The 18476-nt window shown below is 37.8% G+C and overlaps 1 long non-coding RNA gene across 1 annotated transcript in view; it reads right to left on the bottom strand.

The window, feature by feature from the left end:
- LOC128938791 (uncharacterized) overlaps positions 1–18476 on the bottom strand; it is a 47468-nt gene that overhangs the window by 20169 nt on the left and 8823 nt on the right. Inside the window, exon 2 of the long non-coding RNA XR_008483186.1 lies at positions 1942–1992. This is a non-coding gene — a long non-coding RNA (uncharacterized LOC128938791). The remainder of the gene's footprint in view (positions 1–1941; positions 1993–18476) is intronic.

Genomic DNA, 18476 nt, shown 5'->3' with positions numbered 1-18476 from the left:
TCCTGGCAAGGCCACCTCAGTACATGCATGAATGTTGTACAGACTATTTGGACAAACACATTCTCCACTAGTTATGAGAATGTGCATATGGGCATGAATCTGAAATAAAACCATGATTCCCTCCTACAACATCTCATGAGAAATTTGTAGCAAGAAGTCAGTATTATTACCTAAAAGGTCTCAAGATGCAAGAGCTAGGAAGGTGCAATCACCTGGTACTAATGGGAATGCAGCAATATCTAATCTGCTACTTTGCTAATGATTGCAAGCCCACAACCACAAGATCCCGTAAATGAGTGTCTGTGGTGGGTAGACCATGGCTGGATGCCATGTGCCCACCCAAGTCACTCTTATCATTCCCCTTCCTCAACTGAACAAGGGAGAAAAAAATTAAAAGAGCCTCACAGATTGAGATAAGGGTAGGAAGAGATCACTCATTAGTTACTGTCATGGGCAAAATCAGATTTGACTTGGGGAAATTAATTTATTACCAGTCACATCAGAGCAGGGTAATGAGGAATAAAACCAAATCTTACAACACATTCTCCTCACCTGTCCCTTCTTTCCAAGCTCAACTTTACTCCTGATTTCTCGGGGAATGGGGACTGGGGTCAGTTCATTGCACATTGTCTCTACTGCTCCTTTCCCCTCTGAGGAAGAGCTCCTCATACTCTTCACCTCCTGCAGTGAGACAGTCTCTGAACTTCTTCAATATGAGTCCTTTCCGTGGGCTGCAGTTATTCATAAACTCTTCCACTGGGTGCAGTCCTTCAGGCACAGCCTGCTCCACCCTCCAGTGTGGATCCACTGCAGGGTCACAAATCCTGCCCAGCAAACTTGTTCCAGCATGGGCTCCTCTTTCCACAGGTCCTGCCAGGAGCCTGCTCCAGCATGGGTTTTCCATGGGGTCACAGACTCTGTCAGGCATCCTTCTGCTCTGGCATGAGGATCCTCCACAGGCCACAGGTGGATCTCTGCATCCCTGCGGATCTCCTTGGGCTGCAGGGGCACAGCTGCCTCACCAGGGGCTGCACAGGGGCTGCAGGGGAGCCTCAGCTCTGGCACCTGGAGCACCTCCTGCCCCTCCTTCTGCACTGACCCTGGAGTCTGCAGAGCTGTTCCTCTCACATGTTCTCACTCCTCTCTCTGGCCGCAATTGCTCCCATGCAGTATTTTTTCCCCCCTGTCTTAAATACATTATCCCAGAAGCAGAAGTGCTACCATCTTTGCTGGTGGGCTTGGCCTTGAACAGGGATGGGCTCATCTTGGATCTGGCTGACATTGGCTCTATCTGACACGGAAGAAACCTCTAGCAACTTCTCACAGGAGCCACTCCTCCATCTTCCCACTACCAGAGCCTTGCCAACCCACTACATTATTTAAAGAAAGCCTGGACTTCTTCTATAAGGAAAGAATAATATAAACATGTAAATTAGGAAACAGTTCTTTTCACGGCATCCAGAAGAATTTGTAAAATTAGTTGCATGACAGAATAATCAGACATTATTCTGATATGGTCAGTTGATGAACCAAAAGTTTCATCAACTGACCATATCTGCATACTATTTTTAAACAGTTAATTTTTCAGTATTCAAAAGTTCCAGTATTTGGTTTTACTTCCTTATAAGTCTATATAAAATGTTTGGCACTTTAGAACAACAAGGGCATAAATCTGCTATGATTTCTTTCAGGGAACAAATGCTTCACTACTCTCTTAATGTTTTGATTTAGAACTTGGGTTTCCATGTTATTTATTTGTTTGTTTGTTTGTTTGTTTATAACAAGAAAAACAATAAACACCTGAACATAAATGCCTTTTTTATACCAGGAAAAAGTTAATTTATAATTGTCACAAAACATCTGAAAGGAAAATTAATTAGTACCATGCAAATAGGCATTATTCTTACATTTGGGCCTAACATGAAATGGAGAATGTCTTACATTTGAACTGCTAGTTCTGATACCTGATATCTTCAGACAGCTATGGATAGCCTATGTAAACACATAAAGAACAGTAGGATCAGTTTTGTTTCAGGTAAAGGGGTCTTACACAAGATCTGTCTAATAGAACTTATGTGTTTCTGAGGAGCTCCATAAAGCAGAATGTCAACAATTAAAGGTCTAGCTGCAGCACTCTAATATGAACAGAAAGACAAATACATGCAAATAAATATTTTTCAAGTGATAAAAGGGGCAAGAATATTATATTCTAGCAGCAAGACTTATCAAAATGTTGTGGTAGAAAAAGATAAAAAGATTCTACAAACATATCTTTGCCAGTAACTAGGAAAAAAGTGCAAAGCCTATTTATTTTTCCCTAGATTAACGAAATAGAGTACATAAATATTGAGATCCAGGAATATAGTGTAATCTTGCATATCCTCAAGGTTTTCTGAAATTTAAAAAAAAAAAAAAAGACAAGTAATAAAGGCCAAAAGTAGAGGTATTACAGTCAGTTAAAATTACACTGCAATAGGAAAACCAGAATTTCCTCAAGTGGCACCAAGCCGACAGAAATAATAAAAACACTACCTTTATCAGCCATCTGACGCTTTCCTTTATAGAAAGAGATAAGGACAGGAGAGATGTTTGCTGCTTCCAATACTTCATTGATTTCAAGTCACAAAGTATGCCTGTACCAGAGGTACAAGATGATGTTAACCTCATCCTACAACTGCAACTTAAACTGGAGTCAAGCAGTGGGTGTCTATGGACCTCTTTAATGCATTTCCACTGAAAGTATTTTTTCTTTCAAATAATGGAATGTATAGAGATATGAGCAACTTCACAACAGCATTTTTCTCCCAGACATGCAGGCAATGAAAAAAATACCACTATCATCTGAACAATGCACATTTTCCTTTCTTTCTCCTAAAATTACAACCATTCATAATCACAGAGCTGGTACGTTCAAAATATAAAAGAAATATTACATTATTTAAGCTATCCTTTTCCCAGTGATTTTTTCTTTTTTTTTTGTTTCAGTGTTTCAAATATTTTTGCTTTAAAGTTTCAAGTCTAAATGATGCTACCATAGGAAAACTATTTGTCTTTCAGTCTAGATATTAATTTTCCTGATTTCCCACTTTCATATTTATTTACAATTTCTGTTGTTATTTTTGAAACCACTTTTTTTCTATGAATTTACAACTTACAGACAGATAAGTTGTATTTCTTCACAGCTGCCTTCAAAACAATCCTAAACCAAATTAGTCAGTTTTGTAACAACATATTATTTGGTAAAGCTGTTAAGTAGCAATGAATGTAAAACTATACAAAGGACTACTTCAGAATCAAGACATGACTGCTAAAAGGCATAATTTTCACTTTTCTTTGGTTACAAATCAGAACTTATTGTACCTCTCTGCAAAGACTGTGTGGTTTGTAGAAAATGGAGCCTTTATCAGCACATTATGAATGAGATATGTAATGATTTTTCCATGAACCCAGAACCTTATTTTTCAAAAATCTTAGGGAAAAAAATTATTATTATATTTGATCAGAACATAGCTTGTACATGAACTATTGATCCATTGCATTATTTCATGCTCTGCAAGGCAAGAGAGTCTCTTTATCAGCTGCATTTGCCATGGTAAATTTCTTAAAAAGAACACACTTTGATAAAAGGTAAGGGAATCTCACATAAAATCATGTCCTTGTGATATCATCTGAAAGAGGCAGATCTGGAACCAATTTATTGAGTGTAAATTACTGCCAATTTTGCTTTGAATAACAAAATGCTCCAGAGATTTCTGAGATATGTAGCTATTGGGAGCTGTCTGAGGATTTTTATACATGAGGATTTTTCTACATTTCTTTAACACATCTTTCAACTTAATCAGATACAAAACATGCACAACCTAGCATTCAGGGAAATTATGTGGATTTGTCACACTTCCTGAAGGACTTTGGGCTCCATGAACCAATGAATGGATCACACTGAACCATGAATGTAGTTTGTTCATCTGTAACAGAAAAAACATGGATATTTGCCACATAAATGTTCCAAAATCCCAGAACAACAAATAATTCTAACGGAATTTATTTTAAGTTATTCACTAAAATTTGTTAATATTCACTTTATTTTCCAGAACAGAGTAAGATAGCATGAGTTGTGTGTATATGAATAGGACTGTAACAGGCAGAACTGGTAAACTGTACTGCTGAATTATTATGGATTTCCTAATTGTAATTCAAAATCTCAGATGAAATATAAAGGCAAAAGCCTTGTGTGCTAAAATGCCTGGTAAAAAATACAGTGATGGACCTCTTTCATCCCTGTAGTCCACACTTGGCATTGTTTATCACTGATTATAATTATAATCACAGGATGGTAAAAAACAACTTAATTCAGCAGTGCACATCTTTTGAAAAAAAATATTCTGAATGTTTTTAAAATAGACTTTAATTGTGAGGATTTGTATGCACTGATTTGAACAAACATAAGAGGCAAGGCAAGGAAATGGAAGAAAAGGAGACATTTAGAACCAAAATAACAAAAAAAAAGTATGCAAGATCAGCCATCAGATGCTGCAAATAAGTAAACCTTGCTAAATAATTATCTGAATCACTAATTTGTTGAAAAACTATAGCTCTTTTCAACTTGCTGGTGAATCCAACATCACCTCCCTTGGGCAGCCATCAGGTCTTAGCAGGTCAAGAGTACACCATGCAATAAATGAGAAACCAGACATAATTTTGTAAAGCATACCAAATCCACTTGCTTATTTTGTCAAAGTTAACAATCCATGTATCAGGTTTGCACTAAGAAAGATGTTTTCAAGGGCTTATGTTAAAAGTTAACATGCAATACACTGAATTGTATCCAATGTATCCTATTTTAAAAACACAAGAGACTGAAATGACCGCAAAGGCTTAAAACTGTTGTCCCTGGTAACTAAAATATAAGACCTAGTTTATTTAAGGACTTCTCCAGCCTACTGAAAATAAAATTATCTTGTTTATTTTAACTTCTTCACTTCTGTGTAAAAGTCCAACTATTGCCTGGCTGTGGGCAGTGAACACTGTGGGCAGTGAACACTGTGGGCAGTATCAGGTGAGCAGACCAAGCTCTGTGTCCATGCCCAAGAAACTGGAGCAGACCATGAGTAACCTCCTCAGAGATGAGCTGCTGAGAGAAAGGATTGTCAGAGCCCAGCTAAAATCAGAGCTCTAACAAAACAGACACAGAGAAATCCCACCCACTGTAGAAATGGGGATGGGGAGGTGATGGGGTGGGAAGGATTAAATGAACTTGATTTGTCCAGAAATCATACATTTCAAAAAGTAGGGTGTTCTGTGAATTTGGGATCAAGTCATGAAAACTGAAATACAGACGTGTTATTCATGAATCCTTATATTAATATCACAGGCATTTTATCATACTGGTTTGTTTCCTCATCTGGAACAATATTGAGTTCAGGAAATTTGCATTGTGCTGCCACCAGTAAGAAAGAATAATTAAAACTACAGAACTGAAACCACATTGCTTCTGTAAATTTGTGTGGAGTTCAGAACTCAACAGGTGCCTGGATCCAGAAGCTCTGCCTCTTACACGAGCATGCCATTTCTGGAAGAGTAAGAAATTCATTGCCTCCAGCTACCAATTACTTCAGCACTTGTAAGCCTCATGCCTCCCTCTTAGACAGGATTTTACTGATGTGAAAGCAGATGTCTTGGCTCTCAGCTCCTTCTGACTGCAATGGTAGCCAATTCCTGCTGCATTTGGAGCCACACCTGCCTTTTTTTTTTTAACTTCAAGCCCAGAAGATAATTCACAATTTGACTAAACCAGGCAAAAATTACTAAAAAATTACCCCTAAACAAATTATGGATCAGAGCTTTTTTTTTTTTCCTTTTTACAAAGCAAAAATACCATGACACTATTCCTTCCTGAATTTATGAGACTGAAGTACAGATGATGGGCTATGCAGTCTTAGATAACCTGTGGTTCATCTTAACGTATAAACAATGTCATCCAGCCTCACCCCTGCTCTTAAACCTTTCTGCAACCAGAATGACAATGCAGCCATCAGGATACCCTAAAAACAGAGCTCACCTCCTCAAAAGTGGTTAGGCAACCCTAGTCCTGTCTCCTCTTTAAAGCAATTAAAATAAGAGCAAGGGAAAAGGGAAGGAGTTTTATTTTTACCAGTGAGCTGCAAATATTTTCTCACTCAGGAACTTTACCTGTATATTTAATTTAAAAACTATATATTTTTATCTGTGAGCTGGGCTGTGGGGGAAAAACAGGACTTAAAACAATCCCAGCTAATTAGAGATCCAGCAAACTCTTTGTGTGTTGTTGATCACAACACTTGTGGCAGTTTGGGGAAAGGCTACAGATTTTTATTACAGCAGTTGAGGAGCAGTTAACCATTGATCCAACAGAAAGAAGGCTGCTGATTAGGGAACTGTTAAAACATTTGCCGGCAGAATTTTAAATTTTGTGGGAAGGACAAGGGTGATTCTTTACTTTTCAAATTCTCAAATAGGTAGACAAGATACAGCACATATAAATGAGGGTTGTTTTCTAAAGGCTGAATCACATCCTTAAAAAATCTGACCAATCTGCTTGTATATGTGGTCATAAACACACATAAACCTGTGAAGTCTATGTTTCAGATCCATATAGAAGTTATATATGGATAGATTAGATAGATGACAGATGATAGATAAATAGATAGATAGATAGATAGATAGATAGATAGATAAAAAAGCAGAGTGGAGAGGAGAGAAGACCATGGAAAGAGAATTGATGAACTTTACACATGGTTTATCTTACCTCATTTCAGCCATCTAAAACATAGATCCAAAGTAGCTCACCATAGGCTGCCCTTATGGTGAATGGCCAAAAAAAAAAAGAGGAGCCCAAGGAAGGGAGATATCCCATTCTAGGACTTGATGTAAGGGAGACAAGGTGAAAAAAAGGAATGTGGGTAGGTGACACCAGACACCCAATTTTGCCTGGAATCTTCCAGAGTGGTTCTCACCCTCTATTTTGCTAGCATCATTTATTAACTAGGTTTCATCGTCATGTTTTCTGAACACACCAAATATTTACTGGTTTAATAAAATTTGCCTTGAAAGCTATTATCAGCCATGTATCAGGCTTTTACCTATGCAGCATCACATTGATACTTTTGCAGGACATTCCCAAATGATGAACCACTGAACAAGGCCTGTGCTACAACAGTGGGTTAAGCTGCCATGCAAGAAGAAAAACTTGTATTAGTTTCATGAAGCCTGCCTCAGCAGCTGCCTGTCTCACTGCACACACCTTCAGCCTCCCTGCTGGAATGTGCTGCTCCCAGAATGGATGGAGGCCTCCATCTTTCGGCTCCCGGAGCGTTCTCCCTTTATCTTCCTGTCAGCTTGTCTCCCTAAGCAGTTTGTAACAGCTGACCTTCAATTTCCTAGAAATACAAACATATGAGGGTATTTGCTAACTGTTGTATCGCTTTGAAGACTATCTCTGTCAAACCAAAGTTTGCACCTTGTCAAAACCAGAACCGCTGACACTCAGAAATTGCAATACTGTCCTTCACTTAATGTCTTGGGAATGCTGACAGGGATGGATTATGCACTTTGTTTACTTATTTATTTATTTTTGCTTATTTTGCACATAGCTTCCTATTAAGTTAATCAGCGTAATACTACAGGGACTGTTCATAATTCACCACAGATATAGAGCAATGGGATTTCAGTGACCAAGGCAAGAATAATATGAAATGTCAACAAAAATGCAATGTCCAAGAAATTCTGATCAGTATTTTAGATTAAACATTAATGCATAGTAACTTCATATCTGTCATAAATTTCAGTGTACTTATAAGTCTCTCATAAAAAGTGAGCTTATAAAAATCCCACTTAACCTCCTCAAAAATCCAATTTTGCAATTTTTCATTATTATAGATGTTTATTAATAGGGTAACCTGATAGAAAAAATGTTGAGTGACTTCTACTGGTTCTTATCCCCTCAAGTACTACTAATCCCCTCAAATATTGGTATATTTTGTGTCCTACAAAAATCTCTTCTACATCTCACCAGGGGTCATAACAGAGATTCAAAATTATGCAAACTTATGTAGAAAATTAATCATAATCAGCATTTTGAACTGGCTTGTTAATTTAGGTTTTTATGGTAATTTAGCTGTGTATTAATTTTGTCATGCAATATTTTCATGGGCTTTTTTTAATAACCATGTACCAGATGGTGTTCCCTTAAAACTACCCATTTTAAACCACTTACATTTAATCTTTTCAAAGGTAAATTTAGTTATATCAATTTTACCTTGAAAAATGGCTTGCAAAATATATTAAAGTAGTACAAATAGACAAATTAGCAAAAACACATCAGTGCGAACTCTGTAAAACAGCTGAGTGTTTGTGTACTTAAACTAAAACTTATCCTTTACATAGAAGGCAGCAAAGGCTTTGATTCTTATTTGTTTTAACTGTATGCTGTAACTTTCCCTTATTCATGGATTTTCATACTGCATTTTATTTTTCAACTCACTCATAGTTTTCATCTGTTTCAGATCAAATTGCATTCACCTAGTACAGAAGACAAGAACTAGCTGTTCCCTTATAACAGTTCCTTATGAAGGGCAGCAACAACAAAACAAAACAAATTTTAAAAAAACCCCAAAAACACCAAAGAAAAAAATTACAAGCAAAAGTCAAGAGTATGATCTCAGAAAAAAACCCAGAAAACAACTCTGATAATGTTAATATTATTCACAATGCTTTCATCCTGAAGGCACTTAAATCTATGCTTAACTTTATGTACCAAATGAATAACTTTATTGAGTTGTGAAAAATTACTCCCATGAATAAAATTTAATGTGCATAAAGGTATAAGAGGTCAGGGTATTCATTCCCTTTCTATTAAAAATAATTTTAATTTTCTTGAATGTCATCTATGAACACATCCCAGCTTTTCTGCATCCATTGTCACAGTTCTGTACTAAAAGCACCACAGGTTGTCATTGAAGAATAGAGTAAGAAAAAGGTTCTCTGTTCTCATTTTTATTATTGTTCTCTCCTTAGTTAACTTGGCAAAGTAATTTAACATCTTTGTGTCTATGGAATATAGTTACTGGAACATCATTTGAAACACTTCAAACCTATTGTTGAAAAAGGTATGCTTATTCAATATAGTATCATAAATACATGAGAGTGGAGTAAAATGGAAAAAAGGAAAGACTATTTAAAAATAAACAGATCCAATGAAAAGGGGGTGGTGGGGATAAAATAATGCAAGTTTGCCTCATTTTGCTTCATTCACAGTGTCTGGACATTTTCTTCCTCATGAAATTGAACTTCAGTGATTTACTTTCATTCCCCATCCCTCATTCCTATGAAAGAGATAATCATAACACAAAATAAAACAGAGAACAAAGTGACACATACATTGGCAGTGGTAGAGATTTGCCAAATACTGGAAAAATAAGGAAAAATAACATTTTATTCAAACTGAATGGCAGCCCTCTCAGAGAAAGAGGATGTATATATTCATTACTCAAGCAACCTTGTCCATTGTGTTTCATCCCTATCCCTGTATAATCACTGATTAGAGGGTTTTATAGAGAACAGTACATTATCTGGGTTGTCTGTGACTATGTGATGGTATGCTTTAACTACTTCCAAAATTCAGCCCCATAGGGTGTGCTCTATTCAGGCCTCCATGATCATACCAGATATCCCAAGCACATCCAGAGTTCAGAAAACAAGGAGTCTTCAGACATTGTATCTCTCCCATAAGCTCTCACAGCACACCTCAAAAAAACTGCTCTGGGCTATATCTGAGAGATCTGCCCTGTATCACTGCATGGGAGATGCTGTTTAACTTTGTACCAGCATCTTTGACAGAGAGGAGGAAACCTGGGCTGGTGAGTCCTGCCTCTCCCTTCCCACTGTCTTCTAAAGGCCTGTTGGTGGTGATGTCTGAAACTAAAGACTTTCTTTATCTACAGACTTTAGATTCATCTCACTTGAGCTCTTGAACACTAACTCACCCTCCACTCTCCCACCTCTCATGACCAAGACACACCAAAATGCTCTGTGGTTACCCTCATCACTGTCTCTTTTGAATAAACACTAGAAAGCTGCTCCATTTGCAGACACCCAGAGCCACATCACAGGCCAGGCAGAGGAAACAGTGATGAGGCAGAAAGTCCTTTTCTGGACTGATCATGTGGATGACATGAGTGTCCATAAATGGTCCTAGATATGTAGGAAGCAGAAGATTTAAATGAAGGCATTCCTTCATAGTGTCAGTTTAGGGGACAGTATTGTGTAGATTTATTATTTTTTCAAGAGAATTGAAATATAGTACAGTAAAATACCTTCACTGTGACTCATGGAGCTCATGGCCAGAGAACTGACAAAGGGCTACTGAGATGTAGTGCTCAGCTTCTCAGTGCCCTGTGGTTCTTCAAAGCAGCTGCTCAAGGCATCATGCAGAGGGCTTCACCAACTCATCCAGCTTCAGGTCTGGAGTGAGCACTGACTGCTAAGTCAGCAGGGAAGATGAAGATTGGAAGAAAGTCAACATAATCAAGAGACAGATTTCTTGCTAGAAATCCCTTGAATTAATTTGTAGAACTGGTGTATCACCCTAAGCTTACAGAAAATCAGCCAAAGGATGTCATAATTAAACTGCTCCTCAAGGGAATGCTGCAAACCAAGACAGGATTTGTCCATTCAGGTTTTTTACACAAAAAGAAATCTTCACAGGGCTGCCTTAAACTTCCTTTAAGGAAAAAAACACAAGCAAAGAATAAAAGTCCTTCACCTGTGCTTAAAGTTTTTTTCCTGCATTTGTGGTTTTTAACTCACAGTGTGTCCTGTAGCCTGGCTCTTCACCCATTATAGGGCTGGGCCTCTCAAAAGCTGACTTTGACATTGGTCCAAGACAAATCTGTAAAAGTGCATATCGGGGATGTTTACCTGAGGCAGAATGCAATCCACATCCGCCTACTGACTAATCAATACAGGGTGTTGAAGACTAACTGTGATACTGTTCAGTCCAAAGATAATTCTTGTTAACTCCCATTCCTTAGAGTCATCTGACATGGAAGACACACAAAGCTGAAAGTCAAGAATATTTCATTTTTTTTCGTCCATACTGTAGAAACACAAATAATGGAAACATTCAGGGTGGAAAAGTCAGGAACAAGAACCTGGCCATTGTCCTGGAGGATGGCCCAGTTGATTTGCTGAGTGGGAAGGGAAAGAGGGGCCAATAAATAAAATCATGCTGCTGCAGAGTTTTCTGAAAGATCCTCTTTTTCCTGTACATAAACGCTACACAGGTGTCTTTGGCACTGCATTAGAAAATGCTAGAGAGGAACACTGTAATAAGACAGGGCAGCTGCAGGGAATCTTTAAGAAGTCAAACATTGCTGTGATCAGAGTAGGGTAAATATTTAGTAGTTGCCAAGACTGCTAATCCAGTGCTTTCCAGATAATTGAATTGTACATAAGTACATGAAAGTCTTTAAAAATGTTTGTGTGTTCATCGGTGCATTATAAACTGTTACTATAAAATACACTACAACAATTTCCTTTTCTTTTATTTCTGACTAAAGACACCTGTGCTGTTTAGCCTTGTGTGTCTTCACTCCACTAACTCCATGGTCAACAATTTGTTCATCCATTGTTATAGCTTAGTCAAGTAGAAACTGTCTAGTCAAACACTGAAGGACAATAATTAGAATTTTGTGTCATGGGCTGAATGTGGAATGTTCTCAATGGCAAAGTGCTGCTGTAAGAAAAGTAATTCTGACGCAACTACTTAGGTGAAATACTTCTGAACTACTCATTTCCCTTCTCATTTCAGGCAATCAAGTCCATTTCCCTCTTCACTTATTTCTCCATCTGATTTGTCAGGAAACATAAAAACTGTGTATGTTTCATAGTCATCTTCTTACTCCAAACTCTCAGATTTTACATTTATGTTCACCGTATTACCAACCAGCTGGAATAAAAAGCAAGTGAGCAAGTGTTTAAACTTAAAACACAGTAAGTTAAGATAAAAATGAGGAAAATGCTTTCCTTTAAATGAAGAAGAAAGTTCACCTGTTGGAATGACTCCATAGGAGAGACACTAAGTTTATGACAGGACTGGAACATCATTCCTGTAAGAAAAGGCTGAGAGAGTTGGGGTTCAGCATGGAGAAGAAAAGGCTTTAGGGTGACCTTCTTACAGCTTTTCTGTACCTTGAGGGGGCTTGAAAAAGAGGGAGAGTGACTTTCTGTATGGCAGATAGTGACATGACAAGGGACAATGGCTCTAAAATGTAAGAGGGCAGGCTTAGATTAGATGTCAGGAAGAAATTCTTTACTCAGAGGATGGTGAGGCACTGGAACTGGTTTACCAGAGAAGTTGTGAACTGCCCATCCCTAGAAGTGTTCAAGGCTAGGCTAAACAGGGTTCTCGTCTGGTGGGAGGTTCCCTTAATAGTAGAAGAATTAGCAATTTTATTGTTAAAAATGCATGTGATTAATAACTGAGCTTTACAATTATTTTTTCATTTTGAGCCTATAGAAACAGTTCAGATTTCTTATATATTAAGCTTGCCTCTATTCCTCTTTCTTTGAACCAACTACAATTTTAAAGTTTTCTAATTAATATCCAATGTCCAAAAATACAACAGGGAGAAAAATTCACATGAGCATTTTAAAAATATGTTTTCATAAGAGACATGGTATCTATGTTAAAACCACTGAGGTAGTAGGACTTCAGTGCAAAAGTTCAACTTCATAATTAATGCCAGTTGGTAACTCACAAGACATGCCACCTACATCCTTATTTCTAAGTGCTCAGTAGCAGTTACTATATTAAAGTTAACTACTCAATGGTGTTTTCCATAATGAAGATCAGATTGAAGAAAATGTGCATATTCAGATCCATAAAGTTAATTAATCAATAAGTAATTTAGACAAGTACTCATTAATGTATCACAAACCAAACCTTTTAAACAACAACAAAAAAACCCAACAAAAAATTTATGGTGAAGTTCTATCAGTTACATTTACAGTGTGAAGATCATTACTAATTATTGAATACATAGTTAGCGAGCCTGACCTTTGAGGTCTGTGCCCCTTGTTCTGCTCTAAAGTGTAAATTTCCAACTGTGGCCACGTATGTGAGTGCAGAGTTTTATTATAACTCATATCTATATGTAAATTTCATTCTAGCATAGTAAAAGTCACTTCTACACCACTTCTTAAGTTTTAACAAGACATGTCCCTGGCCCCAAAGGGTTCATAGCTTTAAAGAAACTTGTTAAGACATGTTGGAAGACAATAACTCAAGAAAGGAGACAAAGGCAGAAGAGCACTGCATTAATGAAGACAAGCAGAGAGAAAAGAAGAACCCAGAATACCATCTCTGTTTTTAACAGACCAGCAGTCAAAAAAAAAAAAAAAAAAAAAGACATTGACTCCTGCAAGTCCTTCTACAGCAACAGTTGGTAGGGTGGGTCTCAGAACCCTTCATAGGAACTGGTATGTGAATTCCTGACTTTAAGTGTACCACAATCCTCCTGAATTCAGTAATTGTTGTGTTGCACTAAAAATTTACAAGCAGGGCTGTAGTGGCAGATTGTTTCCAGGCATGGAGGATCCCAGAGCACGGACTGGACTGCCTACAGGGTTCCCAGCCTGTGGCTGACAGCAGCCAGGTGCAGGAAGGGGGTGGTGGTTTTCAGCCATGCACCATTGCCAGGCAAGCACTGCAGCGAGCACTGCAGAGATGCTGTCTCAGCCTCAGCACTGCCCTGGGTCTCTGCCAGGCACAAAGCTGGCAAGCAGCCCCTGCCTGCCCCTCCCTGCTTCCTGGGGCCAGGAGGAGTCAGGACACAGCCTGCCCTCAGACATGCATCTTGCAGTAAGACATGAGAGTGTGATCCCACTGCTGCAGTGATGCCCCAGTCCAACTTGGTGTGGTCCCACTGGAAACACCAAGAGATACAGGGGGGGAAGTGAAGATGGAAACAGGGTCAGAAAAACGATACTGCTAGAAGGAAAAGACATGGAGACAGATGTGGGCATTCTTATGATTGCTTACTAGGACTTGGGAGGAAATGTCTTCACCCCCAGACTGAAAGGACTGGATCTCGCATCAGAGACCTTCCTTGAGGGGTTCAAAGGCACAACTTAAGTATGTCTTGTTACAAATAGCAAGTGCCTAGCAGAGAAATTTTATAAAAGGTATGACTTCCATTCAAATTAGACACAAAAACAGATTTAGGGAAGGGGATACCCAACAAAACTGGGAAGTCAAACGGAGAATTAACTTTACCAGCACATTATGAGAAATACCAGAAAGAAGGTTTATCTCACACAGCCTCAGAAATTTACATCAGAACAGGGAAAAGAATAACTATCAGTATGTGAATCAGGTAACTTACCTCTAAGGTCCAGAGCAAGATTCAATAAAAAACATTATTAGAATCACTTGTTTCTATTTGTTGAGCATACCAGGGGAATGAGCGGCCCAGATATACACATCTGCATTTCAGATGTCATCCATCCATCTGCATTTTAGCAGTCAGTCCAAAATTGGGTAGATGGATTCCAATGCATATCCCATTAATGGGACAGTTTTCTGAGGAATGGTGGGGAGAAAGAGACTGAGAAATACTTCCATCTTGTAGGAACAGCCAAGGAAGGAATCTTGATCTTCACTGACAGATGCTCTTGGTAACTTAAGAAAGCTGCTGTTTAAGTAAGCAGTACCCTTGAACTTTTATCTGTATTTCCAGTAGTTGAAACAATACTTTGGGAAATGAATTCAAAGAGCAATAATAGATTGTAAAATTAGAATATGGAAAAGAGTCTAACAATATAGATGCCTACAGGAAGCCAGTAGCACAGGCATAAGAGAAGCTGAAAAAAAATACTGAATACATAGAAGAGAAAAAAGACAGAAATAAATGGTTGAGGGAGAAAAAGGAGTGCAAGAAGTATATAAGAAAAAAGATTATGGAAGGCTGTGTAAATGGGATGAAGGTATTGCATTAAAATATACAAAGACAGAAGAAGCAAGAGGAAGCATATAAAAGAAAGGAAGAAAAGAGATTAGAACAGCTTCTTGTCAGTATATTTGAATAGAATGTTTTAGTAGTTTTATCATTAAGTATTTCTCAGTATCTTTCTCTCTCATATTAAAGATGAGTATAAAATAGAAATATATTCATATCTAAGCATTTCACAGAAAACAGGCTACTGTTTTTTTAAACCCCGTGTCATTTTTGAATATACAGCACAGTGTAGTGTTTGAAACTACAGCTATTTGTTGGTTTCCCTTCTGCAAGGGAAGGGAACTTATTTTTAAAAGCCTAGTATTTAATACACAAAATATAAAGCACAGACAAAAATCTAATACTAATAAACAAATATAAAGTTTATTAATAATTACATTATATAAATACCTTTACCAAGACCAAATATCTTTTGAAGCTGAGTTGCTCCGTGTGAAGGTGACACCCTCTAAAATTAATTAAATGTACAGTTAAGCCAGTTTTAAGGAACCTGTACTGAGACATCCATTCACGACTTGTTTCAAGCACACAAACGACTAACGACTTTATCAATTATGACTCTCAGGACCAGAATCCATACTGATTAATTCTGCATAGATCTGCTGACTTCAGTTACACTACTTACATTTACTGTGATAACAGTCAGCAATGTTCAGCAAGAACAGAACAATAAATCATTCACCAGAAATTTTTGGTTATATCACTTCAATAAAAGGTCTAGGATTTACTGCTTAACAACAGTGAAATAACAGATTCAAGTGTGCATACAGGAAGGAAGAGAGAAAGGCAAAAGACAGAAAGAAAGGGAGAAATAGAGGGGGAAAATATTTCAGTGCAATCAGACACTGTTGGCAGCAGAGGACAGAGAACATTGCCAGAATTTATGAAAGACAAAAACCTATGGCTCTTAGCAGGAGGTCTAGTACATTTGGAGTAGGTGCTCTATACTGTGTTTGGGTTAATTCCTTTTATTTATTGGCCTTTTTGGATTCGGTGGTAAATAGCTATATAAATTAGTACATATCTGTCATTTCCTTTCACTCACTCACCCATAGTCAAAAACAACAATAAAAACCCACCCTCCAAATACTCCCTCCTTGTACCTGACAATTTGGGAACTACTTTTCTTGCAATCTCTCATATTTTGTATAGTGTTGTCAAAATGTGTCTCGTCAGAATGATGACAGCCACCTGTAGCTCCTCACAGCAATACTTCACATTTTCACAGAATGTTTTGCCCTTCAGTAATCTAAATGTGTTTCTCTCCTCTTACTCTTCAGTTTGAGCCCAGAGCACATATCGAGAGCATGATTCCATTCTCACATATGTTTTACACTGATACAAGGCCATTGATATGAGCTGAACTACTGCCAACACACAACCCTCTAACTCAGTAAACTTAGCTATTCCTCTAAAATTCCATGCTAGAAGACTAATACAATGACCTGAAACACATATTCCAAAAAGCTGCACTTCTTAAAATGTGAATGATACATTCACATCTGTTTTCCTCAAGCAGTTGAGCTTCACAGCACCACCTTGCAGAAGTGCAGACCATGAACCCCTTATTGACAGTCATATGAGAAATCCTTGCCATGTCAGTAAGCAGCATTTGTCATTCATGACTTTGGCTGTTACTGTCTGATGCTTCCTCTTTTTCAGATATTTTAATAATTTTTACAATATGATGTCAAAAAAGAAATACCGAGTACAAAAAAAGTCTGTCTGACATATAAATAAACTTTTAAACAGACTGCTTCAATGAAACAATTTACTCTGGACACCCACCATGCAGCCAATGAAATTATTTTTCTTGGAAATTATGAGAGAGCATAATTTTTTTCTTCTCCCAAGTACTCTCTTCCAAAATTATAAATTATATCTTTTATTCCCAATTCTAAAACATTTGTTTAGCTTAAGATAAGTCTTGCCTATTCCATCAAATTTTAGATACTAGACAATTTTAGAATAGGACATAACTCCTTCCTCCTTTAAGACGTGAGGAATTGCAGATAATGTGTTTACAAAACCATTGGTGTTTAGATGGAGAAAAAGACCTTGAGAATTTCATCCCTGGGTCTCAGCTTGATCTGAATCTGGACTGGATCTCAAATTTTTAAATGTGAGCACTCACTTAAGGCAATTATGGGCACTCAGCCAATGTTTTAAAACTGAAATAGATGTCCTGACATTCTGAACAATAATGTTCAGTGCTTGCTTCCAAATTTCAACCATTCCAGGATCTCTGGAAAAAAACCCTCAGATTTTCACCCCTGAAAATTTACCTCTCCAGTAGCTACTAAAATATCCAAAAAGAGTGAAGATCAAAATGGTTGTACTGCCCTAAAGTTTTATTCAGCTCCACATTCCATTTCAGAAGTCATTATAAATGCTGAAGGAGGCTTAAGATTCCCCCCTAATACATTCCCAACTTCTAATTATCTTCAGCACAGGGGAATTGTTGAAGTGGATCAGATTTGGCACACTTATTGACAACCCCCACCATCACTGGATTTCTCTTTCATATGCTTGTCCAGTTTGCCCGAATCCACAAAAATTTGTATTTTATTTATTTTTTATTATCTACAACATCCTTTGGCAAGGAGTTTCAAGGTCAGTTACTTGCTTCATGAGCAACTCTTCTGTTTTGAGCATGACTCCTTTCAGCTTTTTATGGTGCCTGCTGTTCTTTGGCTGGACAGAAAATTATTGATCCCCAGCCTATATTTCCTTGCCAATCTTGACTCTGTAGTACCATAGGCTCATAACATGTCCCTTTCTCTTTCTCAAGGATTGAAGACCAATCCTTGAATGGTCTTTCCATGGAAATACTGGGTATTCAAGAAAATATCATCTGTATAAACTCACCATATTAATTTATTTTTTTTCTAAAAATGTATGCATTTGGGTCAAACAAGTATGCAGGGGAAGACTGTGCTGAGACTTCAATTCCTGTTCTTTAGCATGGAATTTGGAAGCCTGAGCCAGGAGGCAGCCTTTTGTTACAGTAAGTTTCTTGGGAAGAGCTATGTGCCTCAGAAAGATGTAATTCTTAGTGAGGGGCAACTTAAAGCTCCAGATAACTGCAGATACTGTTACAAAGGATACACTTGAAACCTCCCAAAATCCATTATCAAACTATCACTTCTGGATGCTCAGGGATAGAGTTCTGAATCCTCCCCTCAAATCAAGCTCACAGAAACTTTATTTTAAAGAAGCAGGCAGGCCATGCTTTGCCAATAGCAGTAAAGCAGTGATGGAGCCACCATACCCTGTGCACTTCCCCTTACTAGAACTAAAGACATAAGAGAATAAAGAGCCACTTGGATTCTGATCCTAGTTTAGAAAATTCTTTCTTCCATGCTGAACAGACGTTGTGAACTGTGTGTCACTGAATGAGGTCTAAGAGGAATAACAAAAGCT

The sequence above is a fragment of the Melozone crissalis genome, unplaced genomic scaffold (assembly GCF_028551555.1).
Source record: "Melozone crissalis strain CALT ecotype California unplaced genomic scaffold, PUWL_Pcris_2 ptg000027l_1, whole genome shotgun sequence".
NCBI lineage: Eukaryota > Metazoa > Chordata > Aves > Passeriformes > Passerellidae > Melozone > Melozone crissalis.
The sequence above is the reverse complement of the archived record's forward strand: the minus strand, read 5'-3'. Positions and strand labels throughout refer to the sequence as shown.